This window comes from Lissotriton helveticus, chromosome 3_1 (assembly GCF_964261635.1).
Source record: "Lissotriton helveticus chromosome 3_1, aLisHel1.1, whole genome shotgun sequence".
NCBI classification, from domain to species: domain Eukaryota; kingdom Metazoa; phylum Chordata; class Amphibia; order Caudata; family Salamandridae; genus Lissotriton; species Lissotriton helveticus.
In genome coordinates, this window is record NC_136061.1 from 792,437,114 (window position 1) to 792,454,300 (window position 17,187).

Genomic DNA, 17,187 nt, shown 5'->3' on the forward strand with positions numbered 1-17,187 from the left:
TTTCACAATGAGAGTCCGTGCAGATTTGCGCTGAAGTGGCCCGTTTCCCCATAAGGTCTTTAAGCACCTTAAAGATTAATTTAGATGGGTTGGGGCTATTCAGAAACTCACTAGCGTAGTATGCGGCCCGGGTTTGACAAATTGTCCTATGATAGAACTTAAGCTGGGCAAAGTATAGGGATTTCAAAGTAGGATCAAAGGATTTCCTCCACGCCCTCTCCGCTCGCCGGCACGTTCTCTTAAGCTCGGCCAGAGTATCATTATACCATGGGCTGGGAACTTTAGCATGGCATTTCGACCAGCGCATCGGTATGAGGGAGTCAAGGGCGGCTAGGACCCAGTTACAGAACTGCTCATATCCTTCCTCCACGTTCAACAGATTGCCCAGGGGCTGTGCCTCCAAGATCTTAAAAAACTCCTCCAGTTTGAGCTTATTCCAGTTTCTTTTAAAGATCAGTCTATCCACAGGTTTAAATTGTGGATCCTCTATTGGGCATGAGACTTTTACCAGGAAATGATCGGTCCAGCCCACCACCATCGGGTCAGAGACCGTAGCCCGCTCCAGTGTAGTAAAGAAGGGGTCGAGGATATGACCTCCTATGTGGGTAGGGGAGGTTACAAGTTGGTTCAATTGCATGGCTTCAAGATCCGCTAAGAAGGTCTTAATAGGTGCTGATGACCTCTGATCAAGATGGATATTGAGGTCACCTACGATGTTAAAATTAGCACATCTAGGAGCTAAAGAGCTGACAGCGTCAGCAAGAGCGGCCTTGAAGACAGTGTCATTCCCTGGCGGGCGATAGATTAACATGCCACTTAGAGTAAACTGATGACTAAAAGCTACCTTAAAGGAAGCGCTCTCACACGCAGGTAGGTCAAGAGCTTTCCATTCAGCTGGAAAGCAAGATTTTATCACCATAGCTATGCCGCCCCCTCTTGAGGTGCGGTTAAGAGTAAACACTGTGTAGTTAGAGGGAAATGCCAGATTAATTATTGCAGTATCCGCATCCTGGAGCCAAGTCTCAGTGATGAAGATAAGGTCAGGGGAGTCCTTTTCGATCATATCACGTAGCGACTGATGGTGCTTGACCAACGATCTCACGTTCAGACTCCATAAGCTAAGTACACGCCCAGAGGTGTTAATACGTGTACTTAGAGCCTTCCCTTCTGCAAAGCACGTCCCAGAAGATGGTTCAAGTGACCAGTTGCCGCAGGCACATTCACATGGGCCCGACAACGGGTGCACAGGGTCAAAACCACAGACTGTTAGACTCTCTCGGATCGAAAGAAGGGCGGTACGGTTATACCTGGGTGCCGCGGTATATTGCATGGTGAGATGATGACTAGTGACCAGAGTCCAAGTCCCGCTCACGCTTCCTCGACGCGGACGAGCGCAGACGGGCAGGACTCTGGCACGACTCCGGCTAAGCGACGGCGTCCCTCTGCGCGGACCCGCTGCGCGGGAGAGGATGACTTTAAATAGGCGTCGCAATCACCAGCTCGAGCGTGAAGACGCTCCAAGATGGCGCCCGCCCAAATGTCTACTCACCCAAACCAAGATGGCGCCCACAGGAGTCCAACCCCGGGACCCGGACCCGCAAAACAGCGGTGTATATTCCACAAATTAAATGCAAGTGAGAGGGGCGATTACCCAAGCAGAGTGAGGCTAAAAACGAGGATAAATCCTGGTAAAGCGGCGAAATACCAAAGGTAAGATTAAAACACACAGCGCACTGGCAGCGCGACCTGCGCTGATGTAGTACCAGATCACAGTAATTAAAAACGAGTGCGCCTTAAATAGGCGTCGCAATCACCAGCTCGAGCGTGAGGACGCTCCAAGATGGCGCCCGCCCAAATGTCTACTCACCCAAACCAAGATGGCGCCCACAGGAGTCCAACCCCGGGACCCGGACCCGCAAAACAGCGGTGTATTTTCCACAAATTAAATGCAAGTGAGAGGGGCGATTACCCAAGCAGAGTGAGGCTAAAAACGAGGATAAATCCTGGTAAAGCAGCGAAATACCAAAGGTAAGATTAAAACACACAGCGCACTGGCAGCGCGACCTGCGCTGATGTAGTACCAGATCACAGTAATTAAAAACGAGTGCGCCTTAAATAGGCGTCGCAATCACCAGCTCGAGCGTGAAGACGCTCCAAGATGGCGCCCGCCCAAATGTCTACTCACCCAAACCAAGATGGCGCCCACAGGAGTCCAACCCCGGGACCCGGACCCGCAAAACAGCGGTGTATTTTCCACAAATTAAATGCAAGTGAGAGGGGCGATTACCCAAGCAGAGTGAGGCTAAAAACGAGGATAAATCCTGGTAAAGCGGCGAAATACCAAAGGTAAGATTAAAACACACAGCGCACTGGCAGCGCGACCTGCGCTGATGTAGTACCAGATCACAGTAATTAAAAACGAGTGCGCCTTAAATAGGCGTCGCAATCACCAGCTCGAGCGTCAAGACGCTCCAAGATGGCGCCCGCCCAAATGTCTACTCACCCAAACCAAGATGGCGCCCACAGGAGTCCAACCCCGGGACCCGGACCCGCAAAACAGCGGTGTATTTTCCACAAATTAAATGCAAGTGAGAGGGGCGATTACCCAAGCAGAGTGAGGCTAAAAACGAGGATAAATCCTGGTAAAGCGGCGAAATACCAAAGGTAAGATTAAAACACACAGCGCACTGGCAGCGCGACCTGCGCTGATGTAGTACCAGATCACAGTAATTAAAAACGAGTGAGCCTTAAATAGGCGTCGCAATCACCAGCTCGAGCGTCAAGACGCTCCAAGATGGCGCCCGCCCAAATGTCTACTCACCCAAACCAAGATGGCGCCCACAGGAGTCCAACCCCGGGACCCGGACCCGCAAAACAGCGGTGTATTTTCCACAAATTAAATGCAAGTGAGAGGGGCGATTACCCAAGCAGAGTGAGGCTAAAAACGAGGATAAATCCTGGTAAAGCGGCGAAATACCAAAGGTAAGATTAAAACACACAGCGCACTGGCAGCGCGACCTGCGCTGATGTAGTACCAGATCACAGTAATTAAAAACGAGTGCGCCTTAAATAGGCGTCGCAATCACCAGCTCGAGCGTGAAGACGCTCCAAGATGGCGCCCGCCCAAATGTCTACTCACCCAAACCAAGATGGCGCCCACAGGAGTCCAACCCCGGGACCCGGACCCGCAAAATAGCGGTGTATTTTCCACAAATTAAATGCAAGTGAGAGGGGCGATTACCCAAGCAGAGTGAGGCTAAAAACGAGGATAAATCCTGGTAAAGCGGCGAAATACCAAAGGTAAGATTAAAACACACAGCGCACTGGCAGCGCGACCTGCGCTGATGTAGTACCAGATCACAGTAATTAAAAACGAGTGCGCCTTAAATAGGCGTCGCAATCACCAGCTCGAGCGTCAAGACGCTCCAAGATGGCGCCCGCCCAAATGTCTACTCACCCAAACCAAGATGGCGCCCACAGGAGTCCAACCCCGGGACCCGGACCCGCAAAACAGCGGTGTATTTTCCACAAATTAAATGCAAGTGAGAGGGGCGATTACCCAAGCAGAGTGAGGCTAAAACCGAGGATAAATCCTGGTAAAGCGGCGAAATACCAAAGGTAAGATTAAAACACATAGCGCACTGGCAGCGCGACCTGCGCTGATGTAGTACCAGATCCAAATGCTATAGGCCCCGGATCTGCAATATATTGGATAGGTTATAAAGCATGGTTAAAGGGGAAATTACTGAGGATGTAAATAATCCTTAATCCTTAGCTTCTGTTTCAGTCATGTTTACACTCTTTACTGAAGTGAAGACACATTAATCTGTATAAACATATAAAGAAACAAATTTTGTAAAAAACCATAGCACCCACAAAGCATTGCACTACAGGATTCTGTACATCACAGGCACCCCCAACCCTTAAAGCCATTCTTTAGCAGCACTTTTTCATTTGGTTTGTGACATAGCACTACCCCAGACTATATTAATTGCCAGTATTGAAGCAACAGGTCGTCTTAAAAGCACAAAGCATAACAGCCACCTCCTGCTCGACTATCATGCTCCATAAATGTTGGGAATTTGCTCCTACTGTACTGTAAAAACCTGGCTCCAGGCTTCCTCCCGCAGCCTGGTTCTATGGTTTGAAACTGTTTTTTCGACCTTGCTATATAATTTTTTTTGCAAAGCCTAAATCATCCTTTTTAAATGTATAAGACACCCTTAAGTTAGGTTCTAAATGTCCATAGTGCAGGATGCATGGTATTTAAAAAGTAAGTCATTTACATTTAATATTTTGCATGTCCTGCTTGGTGAAAAAACTCCAAAGTCTTATTTCACTGTGGGAAGGCTGGCTCTTCCATAAGCTAACACTAGTTTACACTATTACATTTAATAAGTGCTGACTTCTGTTTGGCAATAGTTAGAAAAATCGTTCAAGGACTCAATTTACTAGTAACTTAAAATCCAACTTAATGGTCATGTTGGATTTTATATTACTATTTTGGAAATGAAACTCTAGAAAGTTGTAATTTCCCTACCTAAATCAAAAAGGCTTCTATGCCTGTGTCCAACTGTCATCTTACCCCTGGTGGCTCCCCTGTTGTGAGATGTGTATTACTCCCAGATTATGAACAAAAGGCTCTGGGTGTGGGGTGAGGGAGTCCTGCCTTGACAGAATGGCCCGGGGGCTGAGCCTAACACCTTCATGTTTCCTGTCCTTCAAAGGATACCTATCTTGTCACTGGCAGATTAAGTTCACACCCAGGCCTGCCTCTTCTTTGTCTCTCTCATCATACTGCCACTAAAACCCAGTGGGTCTAGAGGAAATGATAAGAACTGGTTTAGTGGCTGAATCATAGTATTGCCCACCACCCGTAGGCTGGCACAGGGCATACAGTTTGACCCCTCTTACTTTTCTTCAGAACAGCCCTGGACCAGAAGAAGGACTGGCCTGATATCTGACACCGGAAGGAATACTGGACCTGCTTGTCTTACGTCAGTTTGAGGATTCTCTGTCGTAGCTACAGGAACACAACAAACTTCCAAAGGTCTCCCTGCGGTGGCCCAGCCAGCCATCACCACATGGACCTTCCCTGGACTATGTTATTGGCCTCTGTTGGAGTGAGTCCTGACCCCCAAGTGGTGTCCCCCAGGTCCTGTATCCTTGACTTGTGTTATGGGTGTACTCCTCTTGTCCAACAAACTGCAAGAAGTGGGTCTTAGACTAAAAACCGGCATATGGATAATTGCAGGTAAGTAAACAATTTAAGTAATAAAACGAATTTCGTAGCGCACACTGCATTGCATTTTGCGAAGCAAGGCGCGCTACGAAATTCGTTTTATTAATTAAATTGTTTACTTACCTGCAATTATCCATATGCCGGTTTTTAGCACCCTCCCCCTCCCCGCCTTCCTGCCCCACCGTAACTCCCTCCACGGGCCGCGGCTGGTTAAATCTATCGACTGAGTTACATGATGTGAAGACCCTCTCCAAAGATCTTCTCACCATATTCAGTAGTAAAAATTGGTCCAGAGTCTCTACAGGACTTAGCGACCACAAAGGGCAGTTTTTAGCCCCAGATACCTGAAACCCGGCCTTGCAGCTCATGATCCTCAAGACCATCTCTCTTCCTGCTCCCCTTGGTCCAACACTATCGTGACCCCTCCGAGTCAAATACACTCCTTCCCAACCCAAACAGAGACCCTTCATGCAATCTGAGATTCAGCATTCCTGACAACCTCAGTAGGGTGAACATCACCCAGGCATCTTCCCCCTCGAATCCTCCTCACATCAATTGTGTATTATAACTTGCAGATCAGCCAGTAAACAAGCCGCTGATATCTTTGACCTCATCCAACATAACGACTTAGATATTATCTTCCTCACTGAAACTTGCCTAAATACCGCTTCAACTCCTATTTTAGACCTCCTAGTACCTCCTACTCACGACATAGTCAGACTTGACAGAAATCTGAAATTGGGTGGTGGTCTTGCTTGTATTTACAGGAATACTCTATGGATCTCTCAGGTGCAGTCCTCTCTCCCCTCCTCCTGCGAATATCTTTGTCTCAGCATCACTAATAAGAACCTACCAATCTGTAAACTTCACACATTTTATCACCCACCGGGTGATAATCTCCCTTTCATTGAGCACTTAATGGATATCATCTCTAGCAATGTTGACTCTGCAGTACCCCAAATCTTCCTAGGGGACTTCAATCTACACTGGTCCAAACACAATGACCCAGCGGTTTCCTGTCTTAAATCATTTTTAAATGATCTTGATCTGTCACAGCATTGTGATCAACCTACCCACACGAAAGGGGAAATCCTTGATCTCATCATTTCCAAGGAACAGACCATCTCCTTAGAATCCATATCTCCTTGTGATTTGTCTGACCATCACAGCATCCTATTCTATATTAACAGGGAGGTGATACTGAAGACGACTCAACCGCTTAAATCAAAGATAGATCTCAGATCAATAAATAATGACAAACTAGCTGCTCAATTTAAATCAGTCCGTGCCTCCCAAGCTGATTTGTTTGAGGTTCAATCTCTCACGGACCACTATAATTCGAGCATCACCAAGATCATGGATGACATTGCTTCACTCAAGCTTAAAAATACCTCATCAAAAATGTCCAAACCGTGGTACAACGAAAACTTAAATTCTGAGCATCGCAATCTTAGAGCAGCTGAAAGAGCCTGGCGTTCCAATCCCTCTTCGGTTCAATTACAACTTCTGAGAGATGTCAGAGGCCTCTACAACAAACAGATGAAGAAAGCTAAGGTTGACTACTTCAGAGTACAACTAGATCAAGCAGCAAATCGCCCCAAGAAACTCTTCGAACTGGTGAAACAGCAATCTGTTTCCACCCCAACCCTCTCTGACTCGAATGGTAATCCTCCCTCCTGTGATGACTTTGCCACTTTCTTCATGGAGAAATCTCGACTCATTTCCACCGACCTCGCCGCTAAGAAGGCCCTTTTGCCCCCTTGATTAGCTGCCTTGCTACCCGACCTGCCTGAAAAGTGTATCCCGACCGTCGCTGGCGCTAAGAATAATGCTTCATGGGGCTCCTTCTCCTCTTTTAATGAAAAAGACATTGAAATTATTCTCAAGACTATCAACCTGTCTAACCACATCGGTGACCCGCTGCCACCGGCCATCTTCAAAGAGATCAAGAGCGCTCTCATCCCCACCTGGACCAAGATTGTAAATGCCTCCTTATTTCAAGGCTTCATCCCCGATTGCCTAAAAGCAGCTCAGGTTTCGCCTATTCAAAAAAAACTCAATGCCGACAAATCGGATCTCAATAACTTCCGTCCCATCTCCAACATCTCAATCCGAGCTCTGTGCTCTCATTGAGAATTACCAACTCTTAGATTATCATCAATCTGGTTTCAGGAGGGGTCACAGCACTGAATCGGCCCTCATACACATTTTTGATGACATCCTGAAAATGCTTGACAAAAACGAATCCTGCCTATTGATCCTTCTTGACCTATCCTCTGCTTTCGATACGGTCTCTCATGACATTCTCCTATCCATCCTACAAAACAGAATGGGTTTCTCAGATCTGGTGCTCCGCTGGTTCTCATCTTTCCTTCACCACAGATCTCACAGATTCAAATCAAATCACTCTCTCTCTCAGCCCTCCCCAGTACTCATGGGAGTCCCCCGAGGATCCGCCCTCTCTCCTATCCTCTTCAATCTTTTCTTGGAACCTCTCACTAACCTACTTAACTCTATGAATATTCTCTTCCACATGTATGCAGACGACACACAACTCTATCTGAAAATTTCATCCCCGGACAACATCATCTCACTAAATTCTATCCTCACTTCGACCCAAAATTGGTTAACAGAGAATCATTTCCTGCTCAGCGCTTCTAAAACGGAATTCTCGCTCATCTCCCCGCCGAACCACACCCCCAAGATCGATCTCCGGCTACATCACCTCACGTCTCTTAACTGCACTCCGATCATCATAGATTCAGCCAAATCGCTTGGAGTCACAGTGGACAAGCACCTGAGTATGAATGCTCATATCAGCAACGTTTGTAAGGGAGCAAATGACCTGATGAGGACACTCAGAATGATCAAACCCTTCTTGCCACAAAAGGATTTCAAGCAGGTGGTACAAGCACTTGTCTTATCTAGGTTAGACTATGGCAGTGCAACTCTCTGTGGCCTTCCTAAATACGCCTTGGCTCCACTTAGGGCCTCGCTGAATCTCTCAGCTGGCTACCCTTTGTAGCACGAATCCAGCTAAAGATTGCAATCCTGATGCACTAAGCACTTAAATTATCCTGCGGAGAGAGGGCTTCCAGAAGTGCCTCCACTCTCCTCCTACCTACCAACAAAGATCATAGCGCCAGCGCTTGAATGCGACCAGGAGTTCTGCAAGCTGCTATTTCGTTTTTAACAATTTTAAAAACCTATTGATTTAAGAATATGTGTTTTTGAAATTACATTTCTGCAAGCTGCTATTTCGTTTTTAACAATTTAAAAAACCTATTGATTTAGAATATGTGTTTTTAAAATTACATTCCTGTGCTCTTACCTGTTTTCTGGTCGCTACTCCCCGGTCCACCACAGCTTGTGCTGATTGTGTGGAGGGAGGCTTAAGCGACACCACTTCCTGGTTGTCCCATCCTGGGCAGCCATCTTGGGGAGGTTGACGGGCTAGTCTCCCCCCTCGCCCTCACTATTTTAGGGCGGGAGTATTGCGCGCACGATCACCTACCAACAAAGATCATAGCGCCAGCGCTTGAATGCGACCAGGAGTTCTGCAAGCTGCTATTTCGTTTTAAAAATTTTTTAAAACCTATTGATTTAAGAATATGTGTTTTTGAAATTACATTTCTGCAAGCTGCTATTTCGTTTTTAACAATTTTAAAAACCTATTGATTTAGAATATGTGTTTTTAAAATTACATTCCTGTGCTCTTACCTGTTTTCTGGTCGCTACTCCCCGATCCACCACAGCTTGTGCTGATTGTGTGGAGGGAGGCTTAAGCGACACCACTTCCTGGTTGTCCCATCCTGGGCAGCCATCTTGGGGAGGTTGACGGGCTAGTCTCCACCCTCGCCTAATCTATATGACCTCTTCCCATCCCGCGCAGCGGTGACGCGCAGCGGTAGCGCCGTATACGCGCCGAAGAGGCGCCAAAGAGAAGCCAGTCTGCGCCAGTCCGCGTCCAGACGCTTCTCGCTGGCCCTGGTCTGGGATGGTGACCGGCACCATGGTCGCTACTCGAGTTGCCTACAACTCTTTGTGGTTACACTCCTTACGCCCCCCTGTCAGTCCTTCCTGTTGCCATTCCGTCTCTCCAGCCAACACCGACCATCACTGCAAGCACTGTACATGGAGCACCTCCTGCCCATGTAACGACTCCCTCCCTTTGGGAGAGACTTGGAGATTGTATCTCCTTAATTGCCGGTCGCTACCTAAACACTCCACAGAGTTGCATCTGTTGATTGATGAGCTTAATCCTGACGCTCTATTTTTAACGGAAACTTGGCTTCAGATTGACAACGACCCGTCCTTAATATGGGCCACACCTCCAGGCTACACCCTTAAGCACCTCGACCGCCAATCGGGGAGAGGCGGGGGCCTAGCAATTATATACAGGGACACCTTTAAGTGTCGGGTCACTCCTAATTCCTTGCTGACTTGTGAGAGCTTACACTTTGCACTTGATCTCTCCCCTACCACCACTTTTTCTGGTATTTTACTCTACCGACCACCAGGTTCCTTGAATAATTTTATTACTCAAATTACTGATCTCACCGCCAACGCAGTCGTGACCTCATCTAACCTCACTCTGCTTGGGGATTTTAATATCCATTCAGATGACCCCCAGGATATGGCAGCTAATAACTTGCGGGCCAACATGCAAGCGTTAGACCTCTGCCAGAGAGGCCATCAGGCGACCCATAAGAAGGGACATCTCCTTGATCACATATACAGTAATATCAACCTTAATGTAGAGTCCCCTCTTCCTCTGCCTTGGACTGATCATTTTTTGATACCGTTCACCTGGCTTTCTAACTCTTGTTCCCCCCGTGAAGCCTCTACCAAGTACATGGGCAGGAAATGGTCCTCACTTCCCCTTACCGACTGGACAACGGCTCTTACCCAAGACCCCCCGAGAAGGGCCTTGACCCCTGCCTCTGCTTCTAGCAACTTTGATCACTGGATCTCCAGCACCTTAGACAAAGTTCTTCCCAAACGCCCCTGTAAACTCATCAGAAGACCTAAAGTTGCACCCTGGTACACTCCTGCTCTGAGGTTATTAAAGCTTGACTGCCGCAGACTAGAGAGAGCGTGGAGGAAGGACCATTCTCTGTCTAGGAAAAATGATTACAGGTCCGCAATGAGGCTCTATAAATCAGAGATTAAAATGGCGCAAACCTCCTTCTATGAAGGGAAAATTAGTGCTGCAGCCAACGTGCCTAGGGAAATCTTTAGGATAGCTAAGTCCCTTATTTTACCTCCGGCTGAGCGTCCTTCTGCTGAAGGGGCACAAGACCGCTGTAATGAACTAGCTGCCTTTTTTTCCAAGAAAATCTCGACCATATACTCTTCATTTAGTAATCCTATGGTCAACACCCCCTCCGTCCCTTCTAAGCCAGCTGACTCTCCGGCTCTCTGCAAGCTGGATACAATTCCGCTTCTTGATGCCGGCAGCCAGGATAGATTAATCTCCAAAGTTTCTTCCGGCTCTCCTAATGACCCGGCACCCCCCCCGATCCTTGTCAAGGCACTGGACGTTATTCGTCCTGTTATCCTGGAAGCTTTAAACACCTCCATTGTGTCCAGGTCGGTCCCACTTGCTTGGAAGTGTGCCATGGTGAGGGCGCTTCTCAAGAAACCCTCCTTGGACCAGAACAACTTGTCCAACTACCGCCCCATTTCGTTGCTTCCCTGGCTGAGTAAACTGCTGGAGAGGCACGCCAACAATATCTTAACAGACTATCTGGAGTCCAACTGTCTGTTGCGTGCCTCCCAGACAGGTTTTCGCCCTCAACATGGCACAGAAACCGACATGTTGGCGGTCACAGAGGAAGCAAGAATGACTTTGGATCGGGGAGGAAAGGTGGCCATTATCTTGTTAGACCTTAGCGCCGCGTTCGACACGGTGAACCATGCCACGCTAGTACACCGACTGGCGGGCATGGGCGTGTCGGGCGCGGCTCTGGACTGGCTCACCTCCTTTCTGAGTGAGCGCTTTTTCCGGGTCTTCGAGGGTGAGATAGTCTCTCCTAAACATCCTCTCAGGTGTGGGGTCCCTCAGGGCTCCTCCCTGAGCCCGACCCTCTTTAACGCCTACATGGAGCCTCTGGACAGGATAGTCCATCCCTTTGGTGTGCGTATAGTCACCTACGCGGATGATACGCAGCTGGTGGTCTCGTTAGACCACGCAGATGGATCATCCAACACCTTAGGCCCCTGTCTAGAGGCTGTTGCCAGTTGGATGCAAGCCTCCTGTCTCAAGCTTAACGGGGAGAAGACAGACATCATTCTCCTCGGAAATCCCTCCCCGTCAGCTCTTGCACCCGTCTGGCCACCATGTCTTGGCGCTCCTCCTGCCCCCAAGTCCCAGATAAAGAGCCTCGGGATCTGGCTTGACACCGCCCTTGATTTCTCGGTCCACGCTACTAAGACTGCGGCCACTTGCTTCGGACTAATGAGAATGCTCCGGCGGGTGCTCCCTTTGCTCCCTTTCCAGGCGAGGAGGATCATGGTCCAGGCCTTAATTCTCTCCCGCCTGGATTATGGGAACGCTCTCTACCTGGGAGCACCGGCTTTGGTTCTTCAGAGGCTCCAGGTCACACAAAACAGTGCGGCCCGCCTACTGTTCAATCTGTCCCGTCGGCAGTCGGCGAGGAAGGCTCTGAAGGACCTCCATTGGCTCCCAATGGCTGCCAGAGTGCAGTTCAAAGCTTTGTGCATTATGCACAAATCCTTTCATCGTGTAGGCCCAGCGATTCTGCACTCTCTGGTCACGCCTTATGTCCCAACACGCCCCCTTCGGTCTGGTACCCTGCAGTTGGCCACCTCCTGTAAAATTAACAAAGCCCGTTGGGGTGGCCGCTCTTTTTCCCATTTGGCGACCAGACTTTGGAACGCCCTCCCTTTTGCCATCCGAGGAAATAGCAACCTCCTCTCGTTCAGAAAGGCCTTGAAAACGCATTTGTTTGCTAAATCCTGCTGATCTGCCCTGAGCCTGCGCTAAACCATTTTATCTTCAAGCGCTGCGAGGCCTCAGGGCAGTTATGCGCTATACAAATGCAATTTTTCATTTCATTTCATTTCATTTCTCCTGAAACCTATCATCCTTAGCAAAAAGAGAACTTGTCACCGAGGCTTCTCTGGTGCTGTCCTAAAATATGGAACTCTCTTCCTACGGATGTACACAGACTCGCCTCGACGATGGCTTTCAAACTGGAAGCCAAGGGATTCTTAATGAGCAAATTCCTACCATAAGGGGTTGTGATACTCATACGGTGGCTATCTCTTGGTCCCTAGCTCCATAGCACGACTAACAGTTACGGTCCATATCATCTGGTTAATGTTGGACCCTCTATGTGTACCATTGTTTAATGTTGCTTAATGTTGGCCCTCTATGTGTACCATTGCTTACTGTTTATTATTGTGGTTTTTTTTTTACAATTGCTGTGTATATTTCTTTTTGTCCTCTCCACCAACGTATTGTAAAGCGCTCTGATATCCTTTGGGATCTTGTTCGCGCTATATAAAACTCTATAAATAAACCCCAACCAGCACCTTACAATAAATAAAATGTATGTGAGACAGAGACTATAGAAAGATGAGGGGCTCTGTTGGAGGGTGGTAGTGAGGGAATTCCTGGAGAAGGAGGTCATTGTGGGGGGCACCAAAAATGACCGGTTCACTGGGTGGCACCAATGTTAAAGCCAAGCCTGTCTAAATATTTTGGGGCTTCTTTACAAGCCCCTTGCGCCACCGGTGCACCACGTTTAACATGAGAAAACGTGATGTACCGGCGGCGCAAGGGGATTGTAAATAACTTCCTTTATTCTTTCTGCTATTTCGAGGCTACAGCTACCATTGCAGTTGATTACTAACCAAATTATGCGCTTTTTAACTGAGCCTCTAGTTGCTGCACCTGCATATCAATACAAATACTCACTGCACTCTGCCAGCCACTAGGCAAAAGTCTATTTCGTCCCCATGGGCCTATACACAATTATGCTACTTTTAAGAGCTTATATTTGAATGTGATTCCATTTGCTTAACTGTAATACACATATATATTTCACTGTAATGGGCGAAATGCTTTGAGTTCCAAAACATTCCAGTAATAGCTAATAAGAAAGTCACTCATTTTTTTAAAGTTTCGCTTTAAAACATAGCGTTGAAACGACTGTCAAGAGAAGCAGATTAGTTGAAAAGGCTTCGAACACCAGTTTATTATATTCTCTGTTATCCTGTATACTATAATTATCCTGATCTTCAAAGAACTCAACGACAGTTACAAGCACTTTTATGGGCTTGCTGCTACTGACAATTTAAAACTCTATTTGGATATCAGCCTTAAATATAATGATATTCAACTAGAGCTATTTATCTAAAAGGTAGCAAGCAAAAAAACTGGCTTGCCGATATTGTAGCAAGCTTTTATGTTCCAGAATAGAAAATATAAGTATTTCTTTTTTCATTGCAAGATGTCAAAATGCCATAAAAACACAATTCCCTGGAGTCGGTATAATTTTGCAGCTTTAAAAAGTGTCTTTGAATATAGATGAATGATCCAGTTACTTACCAGTAATCTTCATTACTCCTAGTCCAGTCCTTACAGGTGAGTTTATCGTCCCAGCTGGCAGACATTGTTTACCTGCTTGACTTTTAATATTTCTCCTAATATGGCTACCCCTTACCCAGAAGTACTGAATATGTCATCTCCTTAACAACACTTCCTGTAGTAATTAAGCTAGAGATATAAATAAATCATTAACAGTTGGGAGGGTGGGAGGGATCCAGGACTGAAACAAGGAAGAACTGGATTCAGAGTCATGAAGATTACAAGCAAGTAAACGGATCATTACCTCCTCGTCCTCCTTCCTCATCCAGTCCATACAGGTGAGAAAATACCCAAATAGATACTGATTGATTTAATACACATATTTGAAAAGGAAATACATTTACAAAATTGAATGGAAAACCTGGTAATATGTATTCTGATTTACCACAACAGAAAAATAAGTTAGTGATAATGAAGAAGAAGATCTTATCTGTGACCCAAAATCTGTAAATACCTCACTTCGAGGCAAACAATAGTGAAGTATGAATGTATGTGGGGATGCTCATGTCACAGTAGAACAGATGTCTTGTAAGTATGCTCCTCTAAAGGCTTCCCAAGAAGCAGCCCTACCTGTGGTAAATCTACCCATAATTTGAACTAGAATTCTCTTCCCTGAGATATCATACGCTATGGGAATGGCGAGCCTAATCCATCTGGAAAAAGTGAAAGTCTTTCAAGACACAGGGTTAATGTCATGTCCACGTCCAAGGTGAGTAGTTTAGCCTCTTCCTCTGAAATGGGGATGAGATAAAAAACAGGCAACACTATCTGTTGGAATTACAGGGTCTTCCTTGAACTTTTTGCCTTTCTCCTAGCCTTTTTTCTGACATGATGCTGGTGGTTTCAGGACTCTGAGCACTTTAGCACTGCTGTCCAGTGTAACGTATGTGTACTCTGTGTGGTAAACATGGTAAGATTAGTCTACACCTGTTTGGCATATTTAATGTACCATTCAGTCCCTTTAAAGTGGTATCTCAGATACCCAGGGCCAGTAAATTAAATGCTACTGGTGGGCTTGCAGCGCTGATTGCACCACCCACCAAAATAGCCTTTCCGACCTGTCTCAGGCCTCTGCCATTGCAGAGCCCGTTTCAAGCAGTGTGACTGCCACTGTGACATGGGACCTAAAGTGTGTGCCACATCTGTGACCCCCTTTTACTGCATGTCAGTCACGCCTAAGATAGGCCCTAGCTAGCCCTATGCAAAACCAAAGGGGATGATGGATGGAGTGTTGAACATTGCAAGCACTCACCCCCAGTCAACTGATCTCGGTTTAATCCATCATCATTCTTTAGCTCACTCCGTCACCCAAGTTCACCCTCCCCTCCTCTTTCCCGCCTTGATTACCTGTCTACTTCCCCAGCTCCTACCCCCTCCCCTGAATCTTTCCCCCTGCCTGATTTTCCCCTCCGTTATTTCTGCTTATTGTTTATCTCGACCTTACAAATACCTATGTGTTGCCATGCTCTAATAACTGTGTAACCTTTGTAACGATGTACCCTGTAACTATGATCTTATGCTCATGTAGAGCGCTCTGATACCTCCAGGTCTAGCCAGCACTATATATAACCTTAAAAATGAAAAATGTCTTCCTTCGACTGGAAACAAGCATCCTGGGACCGGTTTATGGCTAATTGGCCGTCATCAGCCAGGCTAGCTTGAATCCAGTGGCAAAGTGCTACTTGGGACTTGCTGCTGCTGGGCCCCAGGAGGAACCGCTACAAGGGACTGCCTCCCTGCTGGAGGGCCCTGTGAGCTGGTCTGCCTGGGCTTTTGCCTTGGAACTTTGGACGGAGCACCTCGTGAGCGCTATATCTTCTCCCAGGACAAGAGGAGTGAGGGGGACCTGCATCGCTGTGCTGCATGAGGATTTAGAGGGAATCCCGGCATAGGGATTCCCTAGAGTTGCTGGTGGTGGAGCTGGAGCCCACCCTGCATTTCTGCATTTCGGTAGAGCGGGAGTCCACCCCGCATTTATGCCCTGAAATAGAACGGGATCCCACCCCGCTTTGGTGTTTCTTTAACGGCGGGAGCCTACCCCACACTTCTGTGCTGGAAGAGGAAGGAGCACCGAGAACGGAAGTCAGGCGCCCGTGCCTAACTGTGGGCGAGCTTGCTGAGAGCGCAAGAGCCTCTCGGGCTCCACTTCCGCCCTATTCCCCCCCCAAGTGGAAGTCCAGCAGAGGTGCAGCCGGTTGCTACACAGGGCCCTCGTGACCTGTGAAGAGAGCCCCGGGTGTTTCCTGGTGACGGCGAGAGGAGGGGCATATGATGCGTGGTCTGTGTGGCCCAAGAGGTGAGTCCCTGGTGGCCGGAGAAGTGGGGAGAAGCCCAGGTAGCGGGGCCTGACGAGGCACATTGTCGGTGCCTTCCTGCTACGAAGGAGAAAGAAAGCCCCGGTGAGTGTGGGCTTTAAAGGAACACGGCTGGTGCCTGCGGGGGGCCATTGCACTGAGCAAGGAGGTCCCTTGATCAGGACGTGTGAGTGCCCGAGGCTGCTTACAGCTGTACCGCCCGGCCTACGGGCAGCTGCAATGACGAGGCAATTTGGTAGTTAGAAGTCCCGGAGTGGGGCTGCCCAAGAATTGTTGGTGCCAGTGCCGGTTTGCCTCAGCGGCCCCGCAGGAGAGCGGGCCGCTGCAACATTGGGGCAATTTTGGTTCCCTGAGTGGGTCCTGAGAGGCACAGTGGTGCCAGGTCTAATTTCCTCAGCTGCACCGCAGGAAAGCGGGCAGCTGCAACATGGTGGCAGTTGGTATTTTCTTGATGAGAAAGGGGTGAGTTGCATCCCCCTACACCCCAGTGCGCTACGCACATTGCTTGTGCTGCATTGGCAGCCAAAGGGCCTCTGGAAGGCCCCAGTTAGAGTCCTGACATTTTGGACAGAGGGCATTTGGGCCCCAAGGAAGGCCAGTTAGCCTGGGGTCATTTTGTGTGGTGGTGGGAGTGCAAAGAGGATGAATGCACTGTGTTAGGGTTACTATGGTGCATTACTATTGTGATATTGCATAACGTGGTTATGCTGAGGGTGATGTATGCACCTGGGGAGTCTTACTACGGTGCACTCCTAAATGTGATTTATCCATAATGTGGTTTATGCCTAAAGTAATGCAAACATAATGGGTTTATGTTTTTGGTGATAATGCAGAGTTCATTATTGTACCAGAAATTACTGGTTGTGGTATTTTACTACCTGTGCTTTGTGATGGTTCTGACAGTGGCCCGATTGGCCCTGTCATGAATATAATCCCCTAACAATTATGACCTGGTACCAGTTGGCACAGTGTATATTGTGTGTTTATGCTTCTAATGTGTTTTGGATAATAAA